At 44.9% G+C, this 22,829-nt stretch overlaps 36 non-coding genes across 36 annotated transcripts; all 36 read left to right on the top strand.

Moving 5' to 3' along the window:
• The first annotated feature begins 243 nt into the window (after positions 1-243).
• LOC137270772 (U1 spliceosomal RNA) lies at positions 244-407 on the top strand. The gene has a single exon (XR_010955409.1). It is a non-coding gene; the product is annotated as a U1 spliceosomal RNA (small nuclear RNA).
• Positions 408-878: 471 nt separating this feature from the next.
• On the top strand, positions 879-1,042 carry LOC137270771 (U1 spliceosomal RNA). Its single transcript, XR_010955408.1, has one exon. It is a non-coding gene; the product is annotated as a U1 spliceosomal RNA (small nuclear RNA).
• Positions 1,043-1,513: 471 nt separating this feature from the next.
• Positions 1,514-1,677, top strand: LOC137270770 (U1 spliceosomal RNA). Its single transcript, XR_010955407.1, has one exon. It is a non-coding gene; the product is annotated as a U1 spliceosomal RNA (small nuclear RNA).
• Positions 1,678-2,148: 471 nt separating this feature from the next.
• On the top strand, positions 2,149-2,312 carry LOC137270769 (U1 spliceosomal RNA). The gene has a single exon (XR_010955406.1). It is a non-coding gene; the product is annotated as a U1 spliceosomal RNA (small nuclear RNA).
• Positions 2,313-2,783: 471 nt separating this feature from the next.
• Positions 2,784-2,947, top strand: LOC137270767 (U1 spliceosomal RNA). The gene has a single exon (XR_010955404.1). It is a non-coding gene; the product is annotated as a U1 spliceosomal RNA (small nuclear RNA).
• Positions 2,948-3,418: 471 nt separating this feature from the next.
• On the top strand, positions 3,419-3,582 carry LOC137270766 (U1 spliceosomal RNA). The gene has a single exon (XR_010955403.1). It is a non-coding gene; the product is annotated as a U1 spliceosomal RNA (small nuclear RNA).
• A 471-nt stretch (positions 3,583-4,053) lies between these two features.
• LOC137270765 (U1 spliceosomal RNA) lies at positions 4,054-4,217 on the top strand. Its single transcript, XR_010955402.1, has one exon. It is a non-coding gene; the product is annotated as a U1 spliceosomal RNA (small nuclear RNA).
• A 471-nt stretch (positions 4,218-4,688) lies between these two features.
• Positions 4,689-4,852, top strand: LOC137270764 (U1 spliceosomal RNA). The gene has a single exon (XR_010955401.1). It is a non-coding gene; the product is annotated as a U1 spliceosomal RNA (small nuclear RNA).
• Positions 4,853-5,323: 471 nt separating this feature from the next.
• Positions 5,324-5,487, top strand: LOC137270763 (U1 spliceosomal RNA). Its single transcript, XR_010955400.1, has one exon. It is a non-coding gene; the product is annotated as a U1 spliceosomal RNA (small nuclear RNA).
• Positions 5,488-5,958: 471 nt separating this feature from the next.
• On the top strand, positions 5,959-6,122 carry LOC137270761 (U1 spliceosomal RNA). Its single transcript, XR_010955399.1, has one exon. It is a non-coding gene; the product is annotated as a U1 spliceosomal RNA (small nuclear RNA).
• Positions 6,123-6,593: 471 nt separating this feature from the next.
• Positions 6,594-6,757, top strand: LOC137270760 (U1 spliceosomal RNA). Its single transcript, XR_010955398.1, has one exon. It is a non-coding gene; the product is annotated as a U1 spliceosomal RNA (small nuclear RNA).
• A 471-nt stretch (positions 6,758-7,228) lies between these two features.
• On the top strand, positions 7,229-7,392 carry LOC137270759 (U1 spliceosomal RNA). Its single transcript, XR_010955397.1, has one exon. It is a non-coding gene; the product is annotated as a U1 spliceosomal RNA (small nuclear RNA).
• A 471-nt stretch (positions 7,393-7,863) lies between these two features.
• On the top strand, positions 7,864-8,027 carry LOC137270758 (U1 spliceosomal RNA). Its single transcript, XR_010955396.1, has one exon. It is a non-coding gene; the product is annotated as a U1 spliceosomal RNA (small nuclear RNA).
• A 471-nt stretch (positions 8,028-8,498) lies between these two features.
• Positions 8,499-8,662, top strand: LOC137270757 (U1 spliceosomal RNA). Its single transcript, XR_010955395.1, has one exon. It is a non-coding gene; the product is annotated as a U1 spliceosomal RNA (small nuclear RNA).
• Positions 8,663-9,133: 471 nt separating this feature from the next.
• On the top strand, positions 9,134-9,297 carry LOC137270755 (U1 spliceosomal RNA). Its single transcript, XR_010955393.1, has one exon. It is a non-coding gene; the product is annotated as a U1 spliceosomal RNA (small nuclear RNA).
• A 471-nt stretch (positions 9,298-9,768) lies between these two features.
• LOC137270754 (U1 spliceosomal RNA) lies at positions 9,769-9,932 on the top strand. Its single transcript, XR_010955392.1, has one exon. It is a non-coding gene; the product is annotated as a U1 spliceosomal RNA (small nuclear RNA).
• A 471-nt stretch (positions 9,933-10,403) lies between these two features.
• LOC137270774 (U1 spliceosomal RNA) lies at positions 10,404-10,567 on the top strand. The gene has a single exon (XR_010955410.1). It is a non-coding gene; the product is annotated as a U1 spliceosomal RNA (small nuclear RNA).
• Positions 10,568-11,039: 472 nt separating this feature from the next.
• LOC137270753 (U1 spliceosomal RNA) lies at positions 11,040-11,203 on the top strand. Its single transcript, XR_010955391.1, has one exon. It is a non-coding gene; the product is annotated as a U1 spliceosomal RNA (small nuclear RNA).
• Positions 11,204-11,674: 471 nt separating this feature from the next.
• On the top strand, positions 11,675-11,838 carry LOC137270752 (U1 spliceosomal RNA). The gene has a single exon (XR_010955390.1). It is a non-coding gene; the product is annotated as a U1 spliceosomal RNA (small nuclear RNA).
• A 471-nt stretch (positions 11,839-12,309) lies between these two features.
• Positions 12,310-12,473, top strand: LOC137270750 (U1 spliceosomal RNA). The gene has a single exon (XR_010955389.1). It is a non-coding gene; the product is annotated as a U1 spliceosomal RNA (small nuclear RNA).
• Positions 12,474-12,944: 471 nt separating this feature from the next.
• Positions 12,945-13,108, top strand: LOC137270826 (U1 spliceosomal RNA). Its single transcript, XR_010955458.1, has one exon. It is a non-coding gene; the product is annotated as a U1 spliceosomal RNA (small nuclear RNA).
• A 471-nt stretch (positions 13,109-13,579) lies between these two features.
• On the top strand, positions 13,580-13,743 carry LOC137270825 (U1 spliceosomal RNA). Its single transcript, XR_010955457.1, has one exon. It is a non-coding gene; the product is annotated as a U1 spliceosomal RNA (small nuclear RNA).
• Positions 13,744-14,214: 471 nt separating this feature from the next.
• On the top strand, positions 14,215-14,378 carry LOC137270824 (U1 spliceosomal RNA). The gene has a single exon (XR_010955456.1). It is a non-coding gene; the product is annotated as a U1 spliceosomal RNA (small nuclear RNA).
• Positions 14,379-14,849: 471 nt separating this feature from the next.
• LOC137270823 (U1 spliceosomal RNA) lies at positions 14,850-15,013 on the top strand. The gene has a single exon (XR_010955455.1). It is a non-coding gene; the product is annotated as a U1 spliceosomal RNA (small nuclear RNA).
• A 471-nt stretch (positions 15,014-15,484) lies between these two features.
• On the top strand, positions 15,485-15,648 carry LOC137270822 (U1 spliceosomal RNA). The gene has a single exon (XR_010955454.1). It is a non-coding gene; the product is annotated as a U1 spliceosomal RNA (small nuclear RNA).
• Positions 15,649-16,119: 471 nt separating this feature from the next.
• Positions 16,120-16,283, top strand: LOC137270820 (U1 spliceosomal RNA). Its single transcript, XR_010955452.1, has one exon. It is a non-coding gene; the product is annotated as a U1 spliceosomal RNA (small nuclear RNA).
• Positions 16,284-16,754: 471 nt separating this feature from the next.
• On the top strand, positions 16,755-16,918 carry LOC137270819 (U1 spliceosomal RNA). Its single transcript, XR_010955451.1, has one exon. It is a non-coding gene; the product is annotated as a U1 spliceosomal RNA (small nuclear RNA).
• A 471-nt stretch (positions 16,919-17,389) lies between these two features.
• On the top strand, positions 17,390-17,553 carry LOC137270818 (U1 spliceosomal RNA). The gene has a single exon (XR_010955450.1). It is a non-coding gene; the product is annotated as a U1 spliceosomal RNA (small nuclear RNA).
• Positions 17,554-18,024: 471 nt separating this feature from the next.
• On the top strand, positions 18,025-18,188 carry LOC137270816 (U1 spliceosomal RNA). Its single transcript, XR_010955449.1, has one exon. It is a non-coding gene; the product is annotated as a U1 spliceosomal RNA (small nuclear RNA).
• A 471-nt stretch (positions 18,189-18,659) lies between these two features.
• LOC137270815 (U1 spliceosomal RNA) lies at positions 18,660-18,823 on the top strand. The gene has a single exon (XR_010955448.1). It is a non-coding gene; the product is annotated as a U1 spliceosomal RNA (small nuclear RNA).
• A 471-nt stretch (positions 18,824-19,294) lies between these two features.
• Positions 19,295-19,458, top strand: LOC137270814 (U1 spliceosomal RNA). The gene has a single exon (XR_010955447.1). It is a non-coding gene; the product is annotated as a U1 spliceosomal RNA (small nuclear RNA).
• A 471-nt stretch (positions 19,459-19,929) lies between these two features.
• Positions 19,930-20,093, top strand: LOC137270813 (U1 spliceosomal RNA). Its single transcript, XR_010955446.1, has one exon. It is a non-coding gene; the product is annotated as a U1 spliceosomal RNA (small nuclear RNA).
• Positions 20,094-20,564: 471 nt separating this feature from the next.
• LOC137270812 (U1 spliceosomal RNA) lies at positions 20,565-20,728 on the top strand. Its single transcript, XR_010955445.1, has one exon. It is a non-coding gene; the product is annotated as a U1 spliceosomal RNA (small nuclear RNA).
• Positions 20,729-21,199: 471 nt separating this feature from the next.
• LOC137270811 (U1 spliceosomal RNA) lies at positions 21,200-21,363 on the top strand. Its single transcript, XR_010955444.1, has one exon. It is a non-coding gene; the product is annotated as a U1 spliceosomal RNA (small nuclear RNA).
• A 471-nt stretch (positions 21,364-21,834) lies between these two features.
• Positions 21,835-21,998, top strand: LOC137270810 (U1 spliceosomal RNA). The gene has a single exon (XR_010955443.1). It is a non-coding gene; the product is annotated as a U1 spliceosomal RNA (small nuclear RNA).
• A 471-nt stretch (positions 21,999-22,469) lies between these two features.
• LOC137270808 (U1 spliceosomal RNA) lies at positions 22,470-22,633 on the top strand. The gene has a single exon (XR_010955441.1). It is a non-coding gene; the product is annotated as a U1 spliceosomal RNA (small nuclear RNA).
• The last annotated feature ends 196 nt before the right edge of the window (positions 22,634-22,829 follow it).

The following is a 22,829-nucleotide window of genomic DNA, read 5'->3' as shown; positions in this document are numbered from 1 at the left end:
TCTCCCCTGCGTCCCGGATCAGAGATGCACGTGCATGCAGTCTAAATGGAAATAAATCCGTCTGTGTGTGTTTTTATCTATCAGTAATTTTTTCACAAAGTGAAGGTACTAATGGACTGTTCTGTACAATAAACTGTACGAACAATTAACCTGCCATGAAATATATGTGAAGCGTTGATGATGTGACACCTGAATAGGGCAACGCCAGGGTGATGTAAGTGAAAACTGGAACCTGTCCCAAGCATACTTACCTGGCACAGGCTTTACAGTGATCCGCAAGGCTGTGGGCCCGGGGCGAGACCTTTCCATTGCACCTCGGTTTGGTTGACCCCTGCGATCGTCCCAAATGTGGACGACTCGGGTGCGCAATTTATAAGTGTGGGGGACTGCGTTCGCGCTCTCCCCTTGAAAATCAACCCCAAAAATAGATATTTTCAGTTGACACTTCCCCCACTTCCAAATCACTTGAAGATGATTGTTTTCCCGTGTGTGTATGTGCAAACTATGTGTTTTTAATGCGCATGTGTTAATCTGTTTGCTGTGGCAAAAGTATATGTTTAAAGCAAGTCTGAGTTTGATGTATTTCAGATGGGATCGCTTTGTCAGCCAGTTGTTGTGTTTGGACTGTCAAGTTGTCTCCCCTGCGTCCCGGATCAGAGATGCACGTGCATGCAGTCTAAATGGAAATAAATCCGTCTGTGTGTGTTTTTATCTATCAGTAATTTTTTCACAAAGTGAAGGTACTAATGGACTGTTCTGTACAATAAACTGTACGAACAATTAACCTGCCATGAAATATATGTGAAGCGTTGATGATGTGACACCTGAATAGGGCAACGCCAGGGTGATGTAAGTGAAAACTGGAACCTGTCCCAAGCATACTTACCTGGCACAGGCTTTACAGTGATCCGCAAGGCTGTGGGCCCGGGGCGAGACCTTTCCATTGCACCTCGGTTTGGTTGACCCCTGCGATCGTCCCAAATGTGGACGACTCGGGTGCGCAATTTATAAGTGTGGGGGACTGCGTTCGCGCTCTCCCCTTGAAAATCAACCCCAAAAATAGATATTTTCAGTTGACACTTCCCCCACTTCCAAATCACTTGAAGATGATTGTTTTCCCGTGTGTGTATGTGCAAACTATGTGTTTTTAATGCGCATGTGTTAATCTGTTTGCTGTGGCAAAAGTATATGTTTAAAGCAAGTCTGAGTTTGATGTATTTCAGATGGGATCGCTTTGTCAGCCAGTTGTTGTGTTTGGACTGTCAAGTTGTCTCCCCTGCGTCCCGGATCAGAGATGCACGTGCATGCAGTCTAAATGGAAATAAATCCGTCTGTGTGTGTTTTTATCTATCAGTAATTTTTTCACAAAGTGAAGGTACTAATGGACTGTTCTGTACAATAAACTGTACGAACAATTAACCTGCCATGAAATATATGTGAAGCGTTGATGATGTGACACCTGAATAGGGCAACGCCAGGGTGATGTAAGTGAAAACTGGAACCTGTCCCAAGCATACTTACCTGGCACAGGCTTTACAGTGATCCGCAAGGCTGTGGGCCCGGGGCGAGACCTTTCCATTGCACCTCGGTTTGGTTGACCCCTGCGATCGTCCCAAATGTGGACGACTCGGGTGCGCAATTTATAAGTGTGGGGGACTGCGTTCGCGCTCTCCCCTTGAAAATCAACCCCAAAAATAGATATTTTCAGTTGACACTTCCCCCACTTCCAAATCACTTGAAGATGATTGTTTTCCCGTGTGTGTATGTGCAAACTATGTGTTTTTAATGCGCATGTGTTAATCTGTTTGCTGTGGCAAAAGTATATGTTTAAAGCAAGTCTGAGTTTGATGTATTTCAGATGGGATCGCTTTGTCAGCCAGTTGTTGTGTTTGGACTGTCAAGTTGTCTCCCCTGCGTCCCGGATCAGAGATGCACGTGCATGCAGTCTAAATGGAAATAAATCCGTCTGTGTGTGTTTTTATCTATCAGTAATTTTTTCACAAAGTGAAGGTACTAATGGACTGTTCTGTACAATAAACTGTACGAACAATTAACCTGCCATGAAATATATGTGAAGCGTTGATGATGTGACACCTGAATAGGGCAACGCCAGGGTGATGTAAGTGAAAACTGGAACCTGTCCCAAGCATACTTACCTGGCACAGGCTTTACAGTGATCCGCAAGGCTGTGGGCCCGGGGCGAGACCTTTCCATTGCACCTCGGTTTGGTTGACCCCTGCGATCGTCCCAAATGTGGACGACTCGGGTGCGCAATTTATAAGTGTGGGGGACTGCGTTCGCGCTCTCCCCTTGAAAATCAACCCCAAAAATAGATATTTTCAGTTGACACTTCCCCCACTTCCAAATCACTTGAAGATGATTGTTTTCCCGTGTGTGTATGTGCAAACTATGTGTTTTTAATGCGCATGTGTTAATCTGTTTGCTGTGGCAAAAGTATATGTTTAAAGCAAGTCTGAGTTTGATGTATTTCAGATGGGATCGCTTTGTCAGCCAGTTGTTGTGTTTGGACTGTCAAGTTGTCTCCCCTGCGTCCCGGATCAGAGATGCACGTGCATGCAGTCTAAATGGAAATAAATCCGTCTGTGTGTGTTTTTATCTATCAGTAATTTTTTCACAAAGTGAAGGTACTAATGGACTGTTCTGTACAATAAACTGTACGAACAATTAACCTGCCATGAAATATATGTGAAGCGTTGATGATGTGACACCTGAATAGGGCAACGCCAGGGTGATGTAAGTGAAAACTGGAACCTGTCCCAAGCATACTTACCTGGCACAGGCTTTACAGTGATCCGCAAGGCTGTGGGCCCGGGGCGAGACCTTTCCATTGCACCTCGGTTTGGTTGACCCCTGCGATCGTCCCAAATGTGGACGACTCGGGTGCGCAATTTATAAGTGTGGGGGACTGCGTTCGCGCTCTCCCCTTGAAAATCAACCCCAAAAATAGATATTTTCAGTTGACACTTCCCCCACTTCCAAATCACTTGAAGATGATTGTTTTCCCGTGTGTGTATGTGCAAACTATGTGTTTTTAATGCGCATGTGTTAATCTGTTTGCTGTGGCAAAAGTATATGTTTAAAGCAAGTCTGAGTTTGATGTATTTCAGATGGGATCGCTTTGTCAGCCAGTTGTTGTGTTTGGACTGTCAAGTTGTCTCCCCTGCGTCCCGGATCAGAGATGCACGTGCATGCAGTCTAAATGGAAATAAATCCGTCTGTGTGTGTTTTTATCTATCAGTAATTTTTTCACAAAGTGAAGGTACTAATGGACTGTTCTGTACAATAAACTGTACGAACAATTAACCTGCCATGAAATATATGTGAAGCGTTGATGATGTGACACCTGAATAGGGCAACGCCAGGGTGATGTAAGTGAAAACTGGAACCTGTCCCAAGCATACTTACCTGGCACAGGCTTTACAGTGATCCGCAAGGCTGTGGGCCCGGGGCGAGACCTTTCCATTGCACCTCGGTTTGGTTGACCCCTGCGATCGTCCCAAATGTGGACGACTCGGGTGCGCAATTTATAAGTGTGGGGGACTGCGTTCGCGCTCTCCCCTTGAAAATCAACCCCAAAAATAGATATTTTCAGTTGACACTTCCCCCACTTCCAAATCACTTGAAGATGATTGTTTTCCCGTGTGTGTATGTGCAAACTATGTGTTTTTAATGCGCATGTGTTAATCTGTTTGCTGTGGCAAAAGTATATGTTTAAAGCAAGTCTGAGTTTGATGTATTTCAGATGGGATCGCTTTGTCAGCCAGTTGTTGTGTTTGGACTGTCAAGTTGTCTCCCCTGCGTCCCGGATCAGAGATGCACGTGCATGCAGTCTAAATGGAAATAAATCCGTCTGTGTGTGTTTTTATCTATCAGTAATTTTTTCACAAAGTGAAGGTACTAATGGACTGTTCTGTACAATAAACTGTACGAACAATTAACCTGCCATGAAATATATGTGAAGCGTTGATGATGTGACACCTGAATAGGGCAACGCCAGGGTGATGTAAGTGAAAACTGGAACCTGTCCCAAGCATACTTACCTGGCACAGGCTTTACAGTGATCCGCAAGGCTGTGGGCCCGGGGCGAGACCTTTCCATTGCACCTCGGTTTGGTTGACCCCTGCGATCGTCCCAAATGTGGACGACTCGGGTGCGCAATTTATAAGTGTGGGGGACTGCGTTCGCGCTCTCCCCTTGAAAATCAACCCCAAAAATAGATATTTTCAGTTGACACTTCCCCCACTTCCAAATCACTTGAAGATGATTGTTTTCCCGTGTGTGTATGTGCAAACTATGTGTTTTTAATGCGCATGTGTTAATCTGTTTGCTGTGGCAAAAGTATATGTTTAAAGCAAGTCTGAGTTTGATGTATTTCAGATGGGATCGCTTTGTCAGCCAGTTGTTGTGTTTGGACTGTCAAGTTGTCTCCCCTGCGTCCCGGATCAGAGATGCACGTGCATGCAGTCTAAATGGAAATAAATCCGTCTGTGTGTGTTTTTATCTATCAGTAATTTTTTCACAAAGTGAAGGTACTAATGGACTGTTCTGTACAATAAACTGTACGAACAATTAACCTGCCATGAAATATATGTGAAGCGTTGATGATGTGACACCTGAATAGGGCAACGCCAGGGTGATGTAAGTGAAAACTGGAACCTGTCCCAAGCATACTTACCTGGCACAGGCTTTACAGTGATCCGCAAGGCTGTGGGCCCGGGGCGAGACCTTTCCATTGCACCTCGGTTTGGTTGACCCCTGCGATCGTCCCAAATGTGGACGACTCGGGTGCGCAATTTATAAGTGTGGGGGACTGCGTTCGCGCTCTCCCCTTGAAAATCAACCCCAAAAATAGATATTTTCAGTTGACACTTCCCCCACTTCCAAATCACTTGAAGATGATTGTTTTCCCGTGTGTGTATGTGCAAACTATGTGTTTTTAATGCGCATGTGTTAATCTGTTTGCTGTGGCAAAAGTATATGTTTAAAGCAAGTCTGAGTTTGATGTATTTCAGATGGGATCGCTTTGTCAGCCAGTTGTTGTGTTTGGACTGTCAAGTTGTCTCCCCTGCGTCCCGGATCAGAGATGCACGTGCATGCAGTCTAAATGGAAATAAATCCGTCTGTGTGTGTTTTTATCTATCAGTAATTTTTTCACAAAGTGAAGGTACTAATGGACTGTTCTGTACAATAAACTGTACGAACAATTAACCTGCCATGAAATATATGTGAAGCGTTGATGATGTGACACCTGAATAGGGCAACGCCAGGGTGATGTAAGTGAAAACTGGAACCTGTCCCAAGCATACTTACCTGGCACAGGCTTTACAGTGATCCGCAAGGCTGTGGGCCCGGGGCGAGACCTTTCCATTGCACCTCGGTTTGGTTGACCCCTGCGATCGTCCCAAATGTGGACGACTCGGGTGCGCAATTTATAAGTGTGGGGGACTGCGTTCGCGCTCTCCCCTTGAAAATCAACCCCAAAAATAGATATTTTCAGTTGACACTTCCCCCACTTCCAAATCACTTGAAGATGATTGTTTTCCCGTGTGTGTATGTGCAAACTATGTGTTTTTAATGCGCATGTGTTAATCTGTTTGCTGTGGCAAAAGTATATGTTTAAAGCAAGTCTGAGTTTGATGTATTTCAGATGGGATCGCTTTGTCAGCCAGTTGTTGTGTTTGGACTGTCAAGTTGTCTCCCCTGCGTCCCGGATCAGAGATGCACGTGCATGCAGTCTAAATGGAAATAAATCCGTCTGTGTGTGTTTTTATCTATCAGTAATTTTTTCACAAAGTGAAGGTACTAATGGACTGTTCTGTACAATAAACTGTACGAACAATTAACCTGCCATGAAATATATGTGAAGCGTTGATGATGTGACACCTGAATAGGGCAACGCCAGGGTGATGTAAGTGAAAACTGGAACCTGTCCCAAGCATACTTACCTGGCACAGGCTTTACAGTGATCCGCAAGGCTGTGGGCCCGGGGCGAGACCTTTCCATTGCACCTCGGTTTGGTTGACCCCTGCGATCGTCCCAAATGTGGACGACTCGGGTGCGCAATTTATAAGTGTGGGGGACTGCGTTCGCGCTCTCCCCTTGAAAATCAACCCCAAAAATAGATATTTTCAGTTGACACTTCCCCCACTTCCAAATCACTTGAAGATGATTGTTTTCCCGTGTGTGTATGTGCAAACTATGTGTTTTTAATGCGCATGTGTTAATCTGTTTGCTGTGGCAAAAGTATATGTTTAAAGCAAGTCTGAGTTTGATGTATTTCAGATGGGATCGCTTTGTCAGCCAGTTGTTGTGTTTGGACTGTCAAGTTGTCTCCCCTGCGTCCCGGATCAGAGATGCACGTGCATGCAGTCTAAATGGAAATAAATCCGTCTGTGTGTGTTTTTATCTATCAGTAATTTTTTCACAAAGTGAAGGTACTAATGGACTGTTCTGTACAATAAACTGTACGAACAATTAACCTGCCATGAAATATATGTGAAGCGTTGATGATGTGACACCTGAATAGGGCAACGCCAGGGTGATGTAAGTGAAAACTGGAACCTGTCCCAAGCATACTTACCTGGCACAGGCTTTACAGTGATCCGCAAGGCTGTGGGCCCGGGGCGAGACCTTTCCATTGCACCTCGGTTTGGTTGACCCCTGCGATCGTCCCAAATGTGGACGACTCGGGTGCGCAATTTATAAGTGTGGGGGACTGCGTTCGCGCTCTCCCCTTGAAAATCAACCCCAAAAATAGATATTTTCAGTTGACACTTCCCCCACTTCCAAATCACTTGAAGATGATTGTTTTCCCGTGTGTGTATGTGCAAACTATGTGTTTTTAATGCGCATGTGTTAATCTGTTTGCTGTGGCAAAAGTATATGTTTAAAGCAAGTCTGAGTTTGATGTATTTCAGATGGGATCGCTTTGTCAGCCAGTTGTTGTGTTTGGACTGTCAAGTTGTCTCCCCTGCGTCCCGGATCAGAGATGCACGTGCATGCAGTCTAAATGGAAATAAATCCGTCTGTGTGTGTTTTTATCTATCAGTAATTTTTTCACAAAGTGAAGGTACTAATGGACTGTTCTGTACAATAAACTGTACGAACAATTAACCTGCCATGAAATATATGTGAAGCGTTGATGATGTGACACCTGAATAGGGCAACGCCAGGGTGATGTAAGTGAAAACTGGAACCTGTCCCAAGCATACTTACCTGGCACAGGCTTTACAGTGATCCGCAAGGCTGTGGGCCCGGGGCGAGACCTTTCCATTGCACCTCGGTTTGGTTGACCCCTGCGATCGTCCCAAATGTGGACGACTCGGGTGCGCAATTTATAAGTGTGGGGGACTGCGTTCGCGCTCTCCCCTTGAAAATCAACCCCAAAAATAGATATTTTCAGTTGACACTTCCCCCACTTCCAAATCACTTGAAGATGATTGTTTTCCCGTGTGTGTATGTGCAAACTATGTGTTTTTAATGCGCATGTGTTAATCTGTTTGCTGTGGCAAAAGTATATGTTTAAAGCAAGTCTGAGTTTGATGTATTTCAGATGGGATCGCTTTGTCAGCCAGTTGTTGTGTTTGGACTGTCAAGTTGTCTCCCCTGCGTCCCGGATCAGAGATGCACGTGCATGCAGTCTAAATGGAAATAAATCCGTCTGTGTGTGTTTTTATCTATCAGTAATTTTTTCACAAAGTGAAGGTACTAATGGACTGTTCTGTACAATAAACTGTACGAACAATTAACCTGCCATGAAATATATGTGAAGCGTTGATGATGTGACACCTGAATAGGGCAACGCCAGGGTGATGTAAGTGAAAACTGGAACCTGTCCCAAGCATACTTACCTGGCACAGGCTTTACAGTGATCCGCAAGGCTGTGGGCCCGGGGCGAGACCTTTCCATTGCACCTCGGTTTGGTTGACCCCTGCGATCGTCCCAAATGTGGACGACTCGGGTGCGCAATTTATAAGTGTGGGGGACTGCGTTCGCGCTCTCCCCTTGAAAATCAACCCCAAAAATAGATATTTTCAGTTGACACTTCCCCCACTTCCAAATCACTTGAAGATGATTGTTTTCCCGTGTGTGTATGTGCAAACTATGTGTTTTTAATGCGCATGTGTTAATCTGTTTGCTGTGGCAAAAGTATATGTTTAAAGCAAGTCTGAGTTTGATGTATTTCAGATGGGATCGCTTTGTCAGCCAGTTGTTGTGTTTGGACTGTCAAGTTGTCTCCCCTGCGTCCCGGATCAGAGATGCACGTGCATGCAGTCTAAATGGAAATAAATCCGTCTGTGTGTGTTTTTATCTATCAGTAATTTTTTCACAAAGTGAAGGTACTAATGGACTGTTCTGTACAATAAACTGTACGAACAATTAACCTGCCATGAAATATATGTGAAGCGTTGATGATGTGACACCTGAATAGGGCAACGCCAGGGTGATGTAAGTGAAAACTGGAACCTGTCCCAAGCATACTTACCTGGCACAGGCTTTACAGTGATCCGCAAGGCTGTGGGCCCGGGGCGAGACCTTTCCATTGCACCTCGGTTTGGTTGACCCCTGCGATCGTCCCAAATGTGGACGACTCGGGTGCGCAATTTATAAGTGTGGGGGACTGCGTTCGCGCTCTCCCCTTGAAAATCAACCCCAAAAATAGATATTTTCAGTTGACACTTCCCCCACTTCCAAATCACTTGAAGATGATTGTTTTCCCGTGTGTGTATGTGCAAACTATGTGTTTTTAATGCGCATGTGTTAATCTGTTTGCTGTGGCAAAAGTATATGTTTAAAGCAAGTCTGAGTTTGATGTATTTCAGATGGGATCGCTTTGTCAGCCAGTTGTTGTGTTTGGACTGTCAAGTTGTCTCCCCTGCGTCCCGGATCAGAGATGCACGTGCATGCAGTCTAAATGGAAATAAATCCGTCTGTGTGTGTTTTTATCTATCAGTAATTTTTTCACAAAGTGAAGGTACTAATGGACTGTTCTGTACAATAAACTGTACGAACAATTAACCTGCCATGAAATATATGTGAAGCGTTGATGATGTGACACCTGAATAGGGCAACGCCAGGGTGATGTAAGTGAAAACTGGAACCTGTCCCAAGCATACTTACCTGGCACAGGCTTTACAGTGATCCGCAAGGCTGTGGGCCCGGGGCGAGACCTTTCCATTGCACCTCGGTTTGGTTGACCCCTGCGATCGTCCCAAATGTGGACGACTCGGGTGCGCAATTTATAAGTGTGGGGGACTGCGTTCGCGCTCTCCCCTTGAAAATCAACCCCAAAAATAGATATTTTCAGTTGACACTTCCCCCACTTCCAAATCACTTGAAGATGATTGTTTTCCCGTGTGTGTATGTGCAAACTATGTGTTTTTAATGCGCATGTGTTAATCTGTTTGCTGTGGCAAAAGTATATGTTTAAAGCAAGTCTGAGTTTGATGTATTTCAGATGGGATCGCTTTGTCAGCCAGTTGTTGTGTTTGGACTGTCAAGTTGTCTCCCCTGCGTCCCGGATCAGAGATGCACGTGCATGCAGTCTAAATGGAAATAAATCCGTCTGTGTGTGTTTTTATCTATCAGTAATTTTTTCACAAAGTGAAGGTACTAATGGACTGTTCTGTACAATAAACTGTACGAACAATTAACCTGCCATGAAATATATGTGAAGCGTTGATGATGTGACACCTGAATAGGGCAACGCCAGGGTGATGTAAGTGAAAACTGGAACCTGTCCCAAGCATACTTACCTGGCACAGGCTTTACAGTGATCCGCAAGGCTGTGGGCCCGGGGCGAGACCTTTCCATTGCACCTCGGTTTGGTTGACCCCTGCGATCGTCCCAAATGTGGACGACTCGGGTGCGCAATTTATAAGTGTGGGGGACTGCGTTCGCGCTCTCCCCTTGAAAATCAACCCCAAAAATAGATATTTTCAGTTGACACTTCCCCCACTTCCAAATCACTTGAAGATGATTGTTTTCCCGTGTGTGTATGTGCAAACTATGTGTTTTTAATGCGCATGTGTTAATCTGTTTGCTGTGGCAAAAGTATATGTTTAAAGCAAGTCTGAGTTTGATGTATTTCAGATGGGATCGCTTTGTCAGCCAGTTGTTGTGTTTGGACTGTCAAGTTGTCTCCCCTGCGTCCCGGATCAGAGATGCACGTGCATGCAGTCTAAATGGAAATAAATCCGTCTGTGTGTGTTTTTATCTATCAGTAATTTTTTCACAAAGTGAAGGTACTAATGGACTGTTCTGTACAATAAACTGTACGAACAATTAACCTGCCATGAAATATATGTGAAGCGTTGATGATGTGACACCTGAATAGGGCAACGCCAGGGTGATGTAAGTGAAAACTGGAACCTGTCCCAAGCATACTTACCTGGCACAGGCTTTACAGTGATCCGCAAGGCTGTGGGCCCGGGGCGAGACCTTTCCATTGCACCTCGGTTTGGTTGACCCCTGCGATCGTCCCAAATGTGGACGACTCGGGTGCGCAATTTATAAGTGTGGGGGACTGCGTTCGCGCTCTCTCCCTTGAAAATCAACCCCAAAAATAGATATTTTCAGTTGACACTTCCCCCACTTCCAAATCACTTGAAGATGATTGTTTTCCCGTGTGTGTATGTGCAAACTATGTGTTTTTAATGCGCATGTGTTAATCTGTTTGCTGTGGCAAAAGTATATGTTTAAAGCAAGTCTGAGTTTGATGTATTTCAGATGGGATCGCTTTGTCAGCCAGTTGTTGTGTTTGGACTGTCAAGTTGTCTCCCCTGCGTCCCGGATCAGAGATGCACGTGCATGCAGTCTAAATGGAAATAAATCCGTCTGTGTGTGTTTTTATCTATCAGTAATTTTTTCACAAAGTGAAGGTACTAATGGACTGTTCTGTACAATAAACTGTACGAACAATTAACCTGCCATGAAATATATGTGAAGCGTTGATGATGTGACACCTGAATAGGGCAACGCCAGGGTGATGTAAGTGAAAACTGGAACCTGTCCCAAGCATACTTACCTGGCACAGGCTTTACAGTGATCCGCAAGGCTGTGGGCCCGGGGCGAGACCTTTCCATTGCACCTCGGTTTGGTTGACCCCTGCGATCGTCCCAAATGTGGACGACTCGGGTGCGCAATTTATAAGTGTGGGGGACTGCGTTCGCGCTCTCCCCTTGAAAATCAACCCCAAAAATAGATATTTTCAGTTGACACTTCCCCCACTTCCAAATCACTTGAAGATGATTGTTTTCCCGTGTGTGTATGTGCAAACTATGTGTTTTTAATGCGCATGTGTTAATCTGTTTGCTGTGGCAAAAGTATATGTTTAAAGCAAGTCTGAGTTTGATGTATTTCAGATGGGATCGCTTTGTCAGCCAGTTGTTGTGTTTGGACTGTCAAGTTGTCTCCCCTGCGTCCCGGATCAGAGATGCACGTGCATGCAGTCTAAATGGAAATAAATCCGTCTGTGTGTGTTTTTATCTATCAGTAATTTTTTCACAAAGTGAAGGTACTAATGGACTGTTCTGTACAATAAACTGTACGAACAATTAACCTGCCATGAAATATATGTGAAGCGTTGATGATGTGACACCTGAATAGGGCAACGCCAGGGTGATGTAAGTGAAAACTGGAACCTGTCCCAAGCATACTTACCTGGCACAGGCTTTACAGTGATCCGCAAGGCTGTGGGCCCGGGGCGAGACCTTTCCATTGCACCTCGGTTTGGTTGACCCCTGCGATCGTCCCAAATGTGGACGACTCGGGTGCGCAATTTATAAGTGTGGGGGACTGCGTTCGCGCTCTCCCCTTGAAAATCAACCCCAAAAATAGATATTTTCAGTTGACACTTCCCCCACTTCCAAATCACTTGAAGATGATTGTTTTCCCGTGTGTGTATGTGCAAACTATGTGTTTTTAATGCGCATGTGTTAATCTGTTTGCTGTGGCAAAAGTATATGTTTAAAGCAAGTCTGAGTTTGATGTATTTCAGATGGGATCGCTTTGTCAGCCAGTTGTTGTGTTTGGACTGTCAAGTTGTCTCCCCTGCGTCCCGGATCAGAGATGCACGTGCATGCAGTCTAAATGGAAATAAATCCGTCTGTGTGTGTTTTTATCTATCAGTAATTTTTTCACAAAGTGAAGGTACTAATGGACTGTTCTGTACAATAAACTGTACGAACAATTAACCTGCCATGAAATATATGTGAAGCGTTGATGATGTGACACCTGAATAGGGCAACGCCAGGGTGATGTAAGTGAAAACTGGAACCTGTCCCAAGCATACTTACCTGGCACAGGCTTTACAGTGATCCGCAAGGCTGTGGGCCCGGGGCGAGACCTTTCCATTGCACCTCGGTTTGGTTGACCCCTGCGATCGTCCCAAATGTGGACGACTCGGGTGCGCAATTTATAAGTGTGGGGGACTGCGTTCGCGCTCTCCCCTTGAAAATCAACCCCAAAAATAGATATTTTCAGTTGACACTTCCCCCACTTCCAAATCACTTGAAGATGATTGTTTTCCCGTGTGTGTATGTGCAAACTATGTGTTTTTAATGCGCATGTGTTAATCTGTTTGCTGTGGCAAAAGTATATGTTTAAAGCAAGTCTGAGTTTGATGTATTTCAGATGGGATCGCTTTGTCAGCCAGTTGTTGTGTTTGGACTGTCAAGTTGTCTCCCCTGCGTCCCGGATCAGAGATGCACGTGCATGCAGTCTAAATGGAAATAAATCCGTCTGTGTGTGTTTTTATCTATCAGTAATTTTTTCACAAAGTGAAGGTACTAATGGACTGTTCTGTACAATAAACTGTACGAACAATTAACCTGCCATGAAATATATGTGAAGCGTTGATGATGTGACACCTGAATAGGGCAACGCCAGGGTGATGTAAGTGAAAACTGGAACCTGTCCCAAGCATACTTACCTGGCACAGGCTTTACAGTGATCCGCAAGGCTGTGGGCCCGGGGCGAGACCTTTCCATTGCACCTCGGTTTGGTTGACCCCTGCGATCGTCCCAAATGTGGACGACTCGGGTGCGCAATTTATAAGTGTGGGGGACTGCGTTCGCGCTCTCCCCTTGAAAATCAACCCCAAAAATAGATATTTTCAGTTGACACTTCCCCCACTTCCAAATCACTTGAAGATGATTGTTTTCCCGTGTGTGTATGTGCAAACTATGTGTTTTTAATGCGCATGTGTTAATCTGTTTGCTGTGGCAAAAGTATATGTTTAAAGCAAGTCTGAGTTTGATGTATTTCAGATGGGATCGCTTTGTCAGCCAGTTGTTGTGTTTGGACTGTCAAGTTGTCTCCCCTGCGTCCCGGATCAGAGATGCACGTGCATGCAGTCTAAATGGAAATAAATCCGTCTGTGTGTGTTTTTATCTATCAGTAATTTTTTCACAAAGTGAAGGTACTAATGGACTGTTCTGTACAATAAACTGTACGAACAATTAACCTGCCATGAAATATATGTGAAGCGTTGATGATGTGACACCTGAATAGGGCAACGCCAGGGTGATGTAAGTGAAAACTGGAACCTGTCCCAAGCATACTTACCTGGCACAGGCTTTACAGTGATCCGCAAGGCTGTGGGCCCGGGGCGAGACCTTTCCATTGCACCTCGGTTTGGTTGACCCCTGCGATCGTCCCAAATGTGGACGACTCGGGTGCGCAATTTATAAGTGTGGGGGACTGCGTTCGCGCTCTCCCCTTGAAAATCAACCCCAAAAATAGATATTTTCAGTTGACACTTCCCCCACTTCCAAATCACTTGAAGATGATTGTTTTCCCGTGTGTGTATGTGCAAACTATGTGTTTTTAATGCGCATGTGTTAATCTGTTTGCTGTGGCAAAAGTATATGTTTAAAGCAAGTCTGAGTTTGATGTATTTCAGATGGGATCGCTTTGTCAGCCAGTTGTTGTGTTTGGACTGTCAAGTTGTCTCCCCTGCGTCCCGGATCAGAGATGCACGTGCATGCAGTCTAAATGGAAATAAATCCGTCTGTGTGTGTTTTTATCTATCAGTAATTTTTTCACAAAGTGAAGGTACTAATGGACTGTTCTGTACAATAAACTGTACGAACAATTAACCTGCCATGAAATATATGTGAAGCGTTGATGATGTGACACCTGAATAGGGCAACGCCAGGGTGATGTAAGTGAAAACTGGAACCTGTCCCAAGCATACTTACCTGGCACAGGCTTTACAGTGATCCGCAAGGCTGTGGGCCCGGGGCGAGACCTTTCCATTGCACCTCGGTTTGGTTGACCCCTGCGATCGTCCCAAATGTGGACGACTCGGGTGCGCAATTTATAAGTGTGGGGGACTGCGTTCGCGCTCTCCCCTTGAAAATCAACCCCAAAAATAGATATTTTCAGTTGACACTTCCCCCACTTCCAAATCACTTGAAGATGATTGTTTTCCCGTGTGTGTATGTGCAAACTATGTGTTTTTAATGCGCATGTGTTAATCTGTTTGCTGTGGCAAAAGTATATGTTTAAAGCAAGTCTGAGTTTGATGTATTTCAGATGGGATCGCTTTGTCAGCCAGTTGTTGTGTTTGGACTGTCAAGTTGTCTCCCCTGCGTCCCGGATCAGAGATGCACGTGCATGCAGTCTAAATGGAAATAAATCCGTCTGTGTGTGTTTTTATCTATCAGTAATTTTTTCACAAAGTGAAGGTACTAATGGACTGTTCTGTACAATAAACTGTACGAACAATTAACCTGCCATGAAATATATGTGAAGCGTTGATGATGTGACACCTGAATAGGGCAACGCCAGGGTGATGTAAGTGAAAACTGGAACCTGTCCCAAGCATACTTACCTGGCACAGGCTTTACAGTGATCCGCAAGGCTGTGGGCCCGGGGCGAGACCTTTCCATTGCACCTCGGTTTGGTTGACCCCTGCGATCGTCCCAAATGTGGACGACTCGGGTGCGCAATTTATAAGTGTGGGGGACTGCGTTCGCGCTCTCCCCTTGAAAATCAACCCCAAAAATAGATATTTTCAGTTGACACTTCCCCCACTTCCAAATCACTTGAAGATGATTGTTTTCCCGTGTGTGTATGTGCAAACTATGTGTTTTTAATGCGCATGTGTTAATCTGTTTGCTGTGGCAAAAGTATATGTTTAAAGCAAGTCTGAGTTTGATGTATTTCAGATGGGATCGCTTTGTCAGCCAGTTGTTGTGTTTGGACTGTCAAGTTGTCTCCCCTGCGTCCCGGATCAGAGATGCACGTGCATGCAGTCTAAATGGAAATAAATCCGTCTGTGTGTGTTTTTATCTATCAGTAATTTTTTCACAAAGTGAAGGTACTAATGGACTGTTCTGTACAATAAACTGTACGAACAATTAACCTGCCATGAAATATATGTGAAGCGTTGATGATGTGACACCTGAATAGGGCAACGCCAGGGTGATGTAAGTGAAAACTGGAACCTGTCCCAAGCATACTTACCTGGCACAGGCTTTACAGTGATCCGCAAGGCTGTGGGCCCGGGGCGAGACCTTTCCATTGCACCTCGGTTTGGTTGACCCCTGCGATCGTCCCAAATGTGGACGACTCGGGTGCGCAATTTATAAGTGTGGGGGACTGCGTTCGCGCTCTCCCCTTGAAAATCAACCCCAAAAATAGATATTTTCAGTTGACACTTCCCCCACTTCCAAATCACTTGAAGATGATTGTTTTCCCGTGTGTGTATGTGCAAACTATGTGTTTTTAATGCGCATGTGTTAATCTGTTTGCTGTGGCAAAAGTATATGTTTAAAGCAAGTCTGAGTTTGATGTATTTCAGATGGGATCGCTTTGTCAGCCAGTTGTTGTGTTTGGACTGTCAAGTTGTCTCCCCTGCGTCCCGGATCAGAGATGCACGTGCATGCAGTCTAAATGGAAATAAATCCGTCTGTGTGTGTTTTTATCTATCAGTAATTTTTTCACAAAGTGAAGGTACTAATGGACTGTTCTGTACAATAAACTGTACGAACAATTAACCTGCCATGAAATATATGTGAAGCGTTGATGATGTGACACCTGAATAGGGCAACGCCAGGGTGATGTAAGTGAAAACTGGAACCTGTCCCAAGCATACTTACCTGGCACAGGCTTTACAGTGATCCGCAAGGCTGTGGGCCCGGGGCGAGACCTTTCCATTGCACCTCGGTTTGGTTGACCCCTGCGATCGTCCCAAATGTGGACGACTCGGGTGCGCAATTTATAAGTGTGGGGGACTGCGTTCGCGCTCTCCCCTTGAAAATCAACCCCAAAAATAGATATTTTCAGTTGACACTTCCCCCACTTCCAAATCACTTGAAGATGATTGTTTTCCCGTGTGTGTATGTGCAAACTATGTGTTTTTAATGCGCATGTGTTAATCTGTTTGCTGTGGCAAAAGTATATGTTTAAAGCAAGTCTGAGTTTGATGTATTTCAGATGGGATCGCTTTGTCAGCCAGTTGTTGTGTTTGGACTGTCAAGTTGTCTCCCCTGCGTCCCGGATCAGAGATGCACGTGCATGCAGTCTAAATGGAAATAAATCCGTCTGTGTGTGTTTTTATCTATCAGTAATTTTTTCACAAAGTGAAGGTACTAATGGACTGTTCTGTACAATAAACTGTACGAACAATTAACCTGCCATGAAATATATGTGAAGCGTTGATGATGTGACACCTGAATAGGGCAACGCCAGGGTGATGTAAGTGAAAACTGGAACCTGTCCCAAGCATACTTACCTGGCACAGGCTTTACAGTGATCCGCAAGGCTGTGGGCCCGGGGCGAGACCTTTCCATTGCACCTCGGTTTGGTTGACCCCTGCGATCGTCCCAAATGTGGACGACTCGGGTGCGCAATTTATAAGTGTGGGGGACTGCGTTCGCGCTCTCCCCTTGAAAATCAACCCCAAAAATAGATATTTTCAGTTGACACTTCCCCCACTTCCAAATCACTTGAAGATGATTGTTTTCCCGTGTGTGTATGTGCAAACTATGTGTTTTTAATGCGCATGTGTTAATCTGTTTGCTGTGGCAAAAGTATATGTTTAAAGCAAGTCTGAGTTTGATGTATTTCAGATGGGATCGCTTTGTCAGCCAGTTGTTGTGTTTGGACTGTCAAGTTGTCTCCCCTGCGTCCCGGATCAGAGATGCACGTGCATGCAGTCTAAATGGAAATAAATCCGTCTGTGTGTGTTTTTATCTATCAGTAATTTTTTCACAAAGTGAAGGTACTAATGGACTGTTCTGTACAATAAACTGTACGAACAATTAACCTGCCATGAAATATATGTGAAGCGTTGATGATGTGACACCTGAATAGGGCAACGCCAGGGTGATGTAAGTGAAAACTGGAACCTGTCCCAAGCATACTTACCTGGCACAGGCTTTACAGTGATCCGCAAGGCTGTGGGCCCGGGGCGAGACCTTTCCATTGCACCTCGGTTTGGTTGACCCCTGCGATCGTCCCAAATGTGGACGACTCGGGTGCGCAATTTATAAGTGTGGGGGACTGCGTTCGCGCTCTCCCCTTGAAAATCAACCCCAAAAATAGATATTTTCAGTTGACACTTCCCCCACTTCCAAATCACTTGAAGATGATTGTTTTCCCGTGTGTGTATGTGCAAACTATGTGTTTTTAATGCGCATGTGTTAATCTGTTTGCTGTGGCAAAAGTATATGTTTAAAGCAAGTCTGAGTTTGATGTATTTCAGATGGGATCGCTTTGTCAGCCAGTTGTTGTGTTTGGACTGTCAAGTTGTCTCCCCTGCGTCCCGGATCAGAGATGCACGTGCATGCAGTCTAAATGGAAATAAATCCGTCTGTGTGTGTTTTTATCTATCAGTAATTTTTTCACAAAGTGAAGGTACTAATGGACTGTTCTGTACAATAAACTGTACGAACAATTAACCTGCCATGAAATATATGTGAAGCGTTGATGATGTGACACCTGAATAGGGCAACGCCAGGGTGATGTAAGTGAAAACTGGAACCTGTCCCAAGCATACTTACCTGGCACAGGCTTTACAGTGATCCGCAAGGCTGTGGGCCCGGGGCGAGACCTTTCCATTGCACCTCGGTTTGGTTGACCCCTGCGATCGTCCCAAATGTGGACGACTCGGGTGCGCAATTTATAAGTGTGGGGGACTGCGTTCGCGCTCTCCCCTTGAAAATCAACCCCAAAAATAGATATTTTCAGTTGACACTTCCCCCACTTCCAAATCACTTGAAGATGATTGTTTTCCCGTGTGTGTATGTGCAAACTATGTGTTTTTAATGCGCATGTGTTAATCTGTTTGCTGTGGCAAAAGTATATGTTTAAAGCAAGTCTGAGTTTGATGTATTTCAGATGGGATCGCTTTGTCAGCCAGTTGTTGTGTTTGGACTGTCAAGTTGTCTCCCCTGCGTCCCGGATCAGAGATGCACGTGCATGCAGTCTAAATGGAAATAAATCCGTCTGTGTGTGTTTTTATCTATCAGTAATTTTTTCACAAAGTGAAGGTACTAATGGACTGTTCTGTACAATAAACTGTACGAACAATTAACCTGCCATGAAATATATGTGAAGCGTTGATGATGTGACACCTGAATAGGGCAACGCCAGGGTGATGTAAGTGAAAACTGGAACCTGTCCCAAGCATACTTACCTGGCACAGGCTTTACAGTGATCCGCAAGGCTGTGGGCCCGGGGCGAGACCTTTCCATTGCACCTCGGTTTGGTTGACCCCTGCGATCGTCCCAAATGTGGACGACTCGGGTGCGCAATTTATAAGTGTGGGGGACTGCGTTCGCGCTCTCCCCTTGAAAATCAACCCCAAAAATAGATATTTTCAGTTGACACTTCCCCCACTTCCAAATCACTTGAAGATGATTGTTTTCCCGTGTGTGTATGTGCAAACTATGTGTTTTTAATGCGCATGTGTTAATCTGTTTGCTGTGGCAAAAGTATATGTTTAAAGCAAGTCTGAGTTTGATGTATTTCAGATGGGATCGCTTTGTCAGCCAGTTGTTGTGTTTGGACTGTCAAGTTGTCTCCCCTGCGTCCCGGATCAGAGATGCACGTGCATGCAGTCTAAATGGAAATAAATCCGTCTGTGTGTGTTTTTATCTATCAGTAATTTTTTCACAAAGTGAAGGTACTAATGGACTGTTCTGTACAATAAACTGTACGAACAATTAACCTGCCATGAAATATATGTGAAGCGTTGATGATGTGACACCTGAATAGGGCAACGCCAGGGTGATGTAAGTGAAAACTGGAACCTGTCCCAAGCATACTTACCTGGCACAGGCTTTACAGTGATCCGCAAGGCTGTGGGCCCGGGGCGAGACCTTTCCATTGCACCTCGGTTTGGTTGACCCCTGCGATCGTCCCAAATGTGGACGACTCGGGTGCGCAATTTATAAGTGTGGGGGACTGCGTTCGCGCTCTCCCCTTGAAAATCAACCCCAAAAATAGATATTTTCAGTTGACACTTCCCCCACTTCCAAATCACTTGAAGATGATTGTTTTCCCGTGTGTGTATGTGCAAACTATGTGTTTTTAATGCGCATGTGTTAATCTGTTTGCTGTGGCAAAAGTATATGTTTAAAGCAAGTCTGAGTTTGATGTATTTCAGATGGGATCGCTTTGTCAGCCAGTTGTTGTGTTTGGACTGTCAAGTTGTCTCCCCTGCGTCCCGGATCAGAGATGCACGTGCATGCAGTCTAAATGGAAATAAATCCGTCTGTGTGTGTTTTTATCTATCAGTAATTTTTTCACAAAGTGAAGGTACTAATGGACTGTTCTGTACAATAAACTGTACGAACAATTAACCTGCCATGAAATATATGTGAAGCGTTGATGATGTGACACCTGAATAGGGCAACGCCAGGGTGATGTAAGTGAAAACTGGAACCTGTCCCAAGCATACTTACCTGGCACAGGCTTTACAGTGATCCGCAAGGCTGTGGGCCCGGGGCGAGACCTTTCCATTGCACCTCGGTTTGGTTGACCCCTGCGATCGTCCCAAATGTGGACGACTCGGGTGCGCAATTTATAAGTGTGGGGGACTGCGTTCGCGCTCTCCCCTTGAAAATCAACCCCAAAAATAGATATTTTCAGTTGACACTTCCCCCACTTCCAAATCACTTGAAGATGATTGTTTTCCCGTGTGTGTATGTGCAAACTATGTGTTTTTAATGCGCATGTGTTAATCTGTTTGCTGTGGCAAAAGTATATGTTTAAAGCAAGTCTGAGTTTGATGTATTTCAGATGGGATCGCTTTGTCAGCCAGTTGTTGTGTTTGGACTGTCAAGTTGTCTCCCCTGCGTCCCGGATCAGAGATGCACGTGCATGCAGTCTAAATGGAAATAAATCCGTCTGTGTGTGTTTTTATCTATCAGTAATTTTTTCACAAAGTGAAGGTACTAATGGACTGTTCTGTACAATAAACTGTACGAACAATTAACCTGCCATGAAATATATGTGAAGCGTTGATGATGTGACACCTGAATAGGGCAACGCCAGGGTGATGTAAGTGAAAACTGGAACCTGTCCCAAGCATACTTACCTGGCACAGGCTTTACAGTGATCCGCAAGGCTGTGGGCCCGGGGCGAGACCTTTCCATTGCACCTCGGTTTGGTTGACCCCTGCGATCGTCCCAAATGTGGACGACTCGGGTGCGCAATTTATAAGTGTGGGGGACTGCGTTCGCGCTCTCCCCTTGAAAATCAACCCCAAAAATAGATATTTTCAGTTGACACTTCCCCCACTTCCAAATCACTTGAAGATGATTGTTTTCCCGTGTGTGTATGTGCAAACTATGTGTTTTTAATGCGCATGTGTTAATCTGTTTGCTGTGGCAAAAGTATATGTTTAAAGCAAGTCTGAGTTTGATGTATTTCAGATGGGATCGCTTTGTCAGCCAGTTGTTGTGTTTGGACTGTCAAGTTGTCTCCCCTGCGTCCCGGATCAGAGATGCACGTGCATGCAGTCTAAATGGAAATAAATCCGTCTGTGTGTGTTTTTATCTATCAGTAATTTTTTCACAAAGTGAAGGTACTAATGGACTGTTCTGTACAATAAACTGTACGAACAATTAACCTGCCATGAAATATATGTGAAGCGTTGATGATGTGACACCTGAATAGGGCAACGCCAGGGTGATGTAAGTGAAAACTGGAACCTGTCCCAAGCATACTTACCTGGCACAGGCTTTACAGTGATCCGCAAGGCTGTGGGCCCGGGGCGAGACCTTTCCATTGCACCTCGGTTTGGTTGACCCCTGCGATCGTCCCAAATGTGGACGACTCGGGTGCGCAATTTATAAGTGTGGGGGACTGCGTTCGCGCTCTCCCCTTGAAAATCAACCCCAAAAATAGATATTTTCAGTTGACACTTCCCCCACTTCCAAATCACTTGAAGATGATTGTTTTCCCGTGTGTGTATGTGCAAACTATGTGTTTTTAATGCGCATGTGTTAATCTGTTTGCTGTGGCAAAAGTATATGTTTAAAGCAAGTCTGAGTTTGATGTATTTCAGATGGGATCGCTTTGTCAGCCAGTTGTTGTGTTTGGACTGTCAAGTTGTCTCCCCTGCGTCCCGGATCAGAGATGCACGTGCATGCAGTCTAAATGGAAATAAATCCGTCTGTGTGTGTTTTTATCTATCAGTAATTTTTTCACAAAGTGAAGGTACTAATGGACTGTTCTGTACAATAAACTGTACGAACAATTAACCTGCCATGAAATATATGTGAAGCGTTGATGATGTGACACCTGAATAGGGCAACGCCAGGGTGATGTAAGTGAAAACTGGAACCTGTCCCAAGCATACTTACCTGGCACAGGCTTTACAGTGATCCGCAAGGCTGTGGGCCCGGGGCGAGACCTTTCCATTGCACCTCGGTTTGGTTGACCCCTGCGATCGTCCCAAATGTGGACGACTCGGGTGCGCAATTTATAAGTGTGGGGGACTGCGTTCGCGCTCTCCCCTTGAAAATCAACCCCAAAAATAGATATTTTCAGTTGACACTTCCCCCACTTCCAAATCACTTGAAGATGATTGTTTTCCCGTGTGTGTATGTGCAAACTATGTGTTTTTAATGCGCATGTGTTAATCTGTTTGCTGTGGCAAAAGTATATGTTTAAAGCAAGTCTGAGTTTGATGTATTTCAGATGGGATCGCTTTGTCAGCCAGTTGTTGTGTTTGGACTGTCAAGTTGTCTCCCCTGCGTCCCGGATCAGAGATGCACGTGCATGCAGTCTAAATGGAAATAAATCCGTCTGTGTGTGTTTTTATCTATCAGTAATTTTTTCACAAAGTGAAGGTACTAATGGACTGTTCTGTACAATAAACTGTACGAACAATTAACCTGCCATGAAATATATGTGAAGCGTTGATGATGTGACACCTGAATAGGGCAACGCCAGGGTGATGTAAGTGAAAACTGGAACCTGTCCCAAGCATACTTACCTGGCACAGGCTTTACAGTGATCCGCAAGGCTGTGGGCCCGGGGCGAGACCTTTCCATTGCACCTCGGTTTGGTTGACCCCTGCGATCGTCCCAAATGTGGACGACTCGGGTGCGCAATTTATAAGTGTGGGGGACTGCGTTCGCGCTCTCCCCTTGAAAATCAACCCCAAAAATAGATATTTTCAGTTGACACTTCCCCCACTTCCAAATCACTTGAAGATGATTGTTTTCCCGTGTGTGTATGTGCAAACTATGTGTTTTTAATGCGCATGTGTTAATCTGTTTGCTGTGGCAAAAGTATATGTTTAAAGCAAGTCTGAGTTTGATGTATTTCAGATGGGATCGCTTTGT

The sequence above is a fragment of the Haliotis asinina genome, unplaced genomic scaffold (assembly GCF_037392515.1).
Source record: "Haliotis asinina isolate JCU_RB_2024 unplaced genomic scaffold, JCU_Hal_asi_v2 scaffold_87, whole genome shotgun sequence".
Taxonomy (NCBI): Eukaryota; Metazoa; Mollusca; class Gastropoda; order Lepetellida; family Haliotidae; genus Haliotis; species Haliotis asinina.
This window is presented reverse-complemented; position numbering and strand designations above follow the sequence as displayed.